General features: G+C 35.5%; 1 pseudogene; it reads right to left on the bottom strand.

Annotated features, from left to right (window-relative positions):
- Positions 1-2,396: 2,396 nt before the first annotated feature.
- The window catches only part of LOC102024347, a 3,211-nt pseudogene continuing 823 nt past the window's right edge, over positions 2,397-4,784 (bottom strand).

Here is a 4,784-nt window from a genome sequence, read left to right as displayed (position 1 = left end):
ATTCAATTAAGTGGTCTCCTAGTGCATTTACAGTGTGGAACAGCCAATACTATCTAATTCCCAACCATTTTCATCACTATAACAAGAAGCCTTTTACCTATTAAGTGGTTACATGGCATTCCTCTTTGTCCCTATTCCATGGAAACAATTGATCTGATTTCTGCCTTTATGGATTGGTCTATTTTGGACATTTATATAAATAAAATCATACAATTTATGGTTTTTGTGTCTGGCTTATTGTGTTTAAACTAATGTTCTACCACTAAGGTACATCTCCAACTCTGTGTACTTCATTTAGAACGCTGTTTTCTAAATTTATCTATTTTGTACCGTAAGTCACTACTTCATTCCTCCAAATGTTAAAATAAATATCATTCTCCAGATATAACACATAAATGGATTAATCCCTGTTATCCAGTAGACATTTGACTTGTTTCTGCTTTTTGGCTATATGTGAGTAATGTTGCTATGAACATTTTTTGTTCCTGGTACTTAAACAAATGTTTTAAAGTTTTCACGTACATACCTGAAATGGAATTGCTAAGTGACATGTTAATGTGAAAATTTTGTTTAACTTTTTCCACAATTACTGTACTGTTTTCTGCAACTATTGCATTATTATAAATTCTCTTTTTTTTTGTACCAAGAATTGAACTCAGAACCTTGTGCTTGCCAAGCAAGGAGCTGTGCCACTGAGCTATATACCCAGCCCTGAACTATTATCAGTTCTCATTAGGATCATATGAGGGCTCCAAATCCTTCACACCCTGATCATACTTTTCATTTTGTCTGTTTAGTTCTAATAGGTGGGGGATGGTAGTTCATTGAGGTTTTAATTTGTGTTTTCCTAATGGTAATGTTGAGAATTTTTCATGTGCTTATTAACCACCTATATTCCTTCTTTAGAGAAATTTCTATTCAAGTCCTCTGACTATTTTTTTAAACCATGTTGTTTGTTTTGTTGTAAAAGTTTTTTTACTTTTTTCCAGTACCAGGAATTGAACTCACGACCTTGCACTTGCCAGGCAGGTACTGTGCTGCTGAGCTAAATCCCCAGCCTCTAGAAGTTCTTTATATAATTTAGATGTTAAACCCATACCAGGTATATGATTTCCAGATATTTCCTTCTTTCCTTGGGTTGCTTTTTCACTCTCTTTTAACAATATAAAATTATTCATTCATTGTATACAGAACAAGTTTCCTATAAAATGTACATGTGAATTACTAAAAGCATAATCTGATGAGTATTTTCTCAACTATGGAGTATGCTAAATCAGGTGTGATAGCAGTTGTCCTCCCCAAAATAATCTAATCATGGCATGCAGGGTCTCCTGAATATCTTATGCAAAGTTAAATACTTATTTGGCGGACTTTTACTATTATGTGTGTGATTGAGGCATAGTTACCAATTGCAGGAATATAAGTCTAGTATATTACAGTCACTAAACAGTAAATCAGTTTATTGCAGATTAAAACATTGTTTCTTTCATTATTTGTATTAATGGAATACAAATAAGATAAGGGATATTTTTAAATGACAGGTAGCCATAAAATTAGTCATCTTTGACACTGTATTGGGTTTATAATTACATTATGATACAAGTGGTACAAAATATTCTGTAATATACCTCAGAACAGTAAAGCCATATTGTGATGATTCATTAGACAGTGCTCAGTACACATTTACTGAGTAAAGGAAATAGTATCTATTCTCCCCAGTTATCCAGTGCAATGTTCTGCCCACAGTAAGGGATCAATAAGCGTTTGCTGACATACTGACTAGGAAAGAGGAGAGAAGACATGTGCTCTTTCAGCTGGATGTCAAGTAAAATTGGAATATGCCTGGGAAAGCAAATGGTTAAAGATGAGGTAAACATTACATGGTATACAAGTAAATAAACTCAGATGCCAACAAAGCAAACAATTAAGCTGAAAGCACTGGTAACAGAATAAAAAAAGGCAAGATGTGCCAATAAGGCATACATGTAAATTACTTTTAAGAAATAGCCAAGAAAAACTGACTTTGCATCGTTTCTTTTCCCATCCAGTTGAGTTTGAAACACACCAATAGGCAATGTAAGAGACTCTGGCTGTTTTCCTTGAAACTCACATATCCTAATTTTCAATAAGTTATTATGAACCTGTTGCTTTTGAATCAGTATAAACCTGTTCATATTTAGCAATTAGTTTCCACAAGTACAAAGTTCAATTTCCTTTTCATTTGTCTTAAAATGCTTACTTTCAAACTTGAAGTGTCTTCAATTATTCTATGTAGTTTTTGATAATTCTTTTATCTTTTCATATCAGTCAAAATATTCATGCACTATTCATACTGCAGCACCTTCCACCCACCCTTTGGTCACTAGAACTACCCTTTGTTGGTTCTTTTTCCATTTTCAGATCTTTCTTGAAGTATAATAAACACAGCTGCCCTGGGTATCTCAGCTACAGTCCATCAATGTCAGAATGGCTTCTGCTGCCTGGTGGTCTTCCAGCCAGTCATTTTTAAGGACTGTAAGATCTTTTATAGTTGTAATCAAAAGACTGACCTCTTGATCCCCTCCTTTCATAACTCTGGCTTCTCGAACATCAGTATCTGTCATAATCATAATCATTGTAACCTCAAGAACTGTACACATTCCTTGCTTCCTTGACTTTCATTTGATTTGTTGTCTTCTGATCCCCCTGCGCAAACTATATATCCATCTGACATCCACAAATCCATTTTCTGTCTAAATTATGTAAAATATCTTCAGTGCCCTGAGCAGCCTCAAATTGAACAAAAGTAAATCTGCTTGGGTGACCAGTGTAAAAATCAAGTGGAACATACACATCAACAGCAAGACCATAGTGGCAAAGTTCATGCCTTAAAGTTTAAGACCTGTTACCCTGGGCCACTTTCCTGATGAATAGGGATGTGTGCCAGGGGTGGACAGAGGCTCAGGAAGTGAACTTGTGGCAGCACCAGTCTCTGGAACACTAAAGGGCTCAGAAGTAAATCCCTGGGGGGCACCTCAGTCACACAGGGTTTCGCTAAGGCAATCACTGCTTTTTCACTCTTGAGGTGACCTTTCAAGCACAAAATTTTAAATTTTGATACAACCCAGTTAATCTATTTTTTGTTTCCCCCTATGCTTTTTAATTTCATATTCAAAGAGATATATCTACTTTTAAAAACTCTTTCAATCTATCTTCTCTTTGTACAGATTTAGATTTATCTCTCAACTCTGCTTTTACTACATCACAGAAGTTTTGCTGTGTTGTGTTTTCATTCTAATTCATCTCAAACTATTCTCTGATTTTCTTCACAATTTCCTCATTGACCTATTGGTGAAGAGTGCACTTTTAAAATTCTATATGTATTTGTAAATTTTCCACATTTCTTTCTGCTACTATCCTCTAGTTTCATTTCATTTTGGACAAAAAAGTTATTTCATATGATTCAAGAAGCTTTCTTAATTTAGTGGGAATTATTTTGTGTCCTAACATATGGTGTATCTGGAAGTTGTTTCATGTACATGTGAGAAAAATTTGTATTTTTGTTATTTTTGAGTAGAGTGTCATATATAGATATGACATTCACATCGCTTTTTGGCTTCCCAGTAATATTTAAAATCTTGTCAAAATCCCTATGGATAGCTCATTCCTCACGCTTTCCTTTTAAAAGACTTTTGACTATCTTTTTTGCCCCCACTGATATGCACCACTATAAACATCAGTGAATTTAAACAATTTTCTGTCTTTTTGATAAATATACAGAGGAAAAGCTCTTTTACTTCGCCACCTCCAAGGGAGGTCAAATAAAGACAGCCTAGCAATTTGTGTCTTCTAGTAAACCACAGACAGGGAAGAAATGACAATTTTCTGGGATGGAGGCTTTAAAAGGAGATCCAACTCTCTTCTGACCCTTCTAATGGCTACGAGAGAGCTGTTCATCCTGATTGTGAGGTGCTGGTTTTCAAGGCTATAGTAGGCCTTAGTGGAGGGGCATAGGAATTGGATGAGTTATAAACACAAAGAATTCACTGTTCTTATTGAGATTCAGGTTATTTTCTAGAATAGTTGCTCCCTGGATTGCTGTAAGCCTTTGCTTAATTTCTGCATCCTGAAAATGTTGATTCTAAAAATTTTTCCTAGTCATATTCTTGGTTTTTACATGTTCTTATGCTGTCATTTTCATTGACATAGATTTCAGCACTCACTTTATTAATTATATATGTATTTTATTGTGACATGTTTGCAATACATGATTACAATTATCTTATAGAGTTGGTATGTGTATGTAATGCATCTTAAGTATTTTTTCACTCATTTTTTAGCTTTTCATCCCCTACCCTTACCACCCCTCCCTGCTCCTTCCAGCTCCTGGTCCGCTTACCTTTGCAAAAGTTCTATTTTCATTATTTCTCCTCTTTAATTCTTTTTCTCCATCCCCTTTTCCTGCCCTCCCATCCTCCCTCCATCTTTTGTTCTCCCATCAATTTGAAAAAGATATACTTTCTCTTTCTCTATCTCTGTCTCTTTTTTTTTTTCTGTACTGGGAATCAAGCTCAGGACCTTGTGCTTGCCAGGCAAGTGTTTGTGCCACGGAGCTATACCCCAAGCCCTTCCTCTTTATCTTCTCCTTTTCTCCCTCTTTTTCTTTTAACTCTTATTAGTACATATTTGCAGTGATGGCAAACCTTTTAGAGCTTTCTGTGATACAAAGAGCCCGCTGGGGAATGCCTGCCATAGACTCTCCACTACAGCTGTAGGGGATTGGAACATGTACATAACACCTTTCA

The sequence above is a fragment of the Chinchilla lanigera genome, unplaced genomic scaffold, assembly GCF_000276665.1.
Source record: "Chinchilla lanigera isolate Chin_1 unplaced genomic scaffold, ChiLan1.0 scaffold00089, whole genome shotgun sequence".
Lineage (NCBI taxonomy): Eukaryota > Metazoa > Chordata > Mammalia > Rodentia > Chinchillidae > Chinchilla > Chinchilla lanigera.
This window is presented reverse-complemented; position numbering and strand designations above follow the sequence as displayed.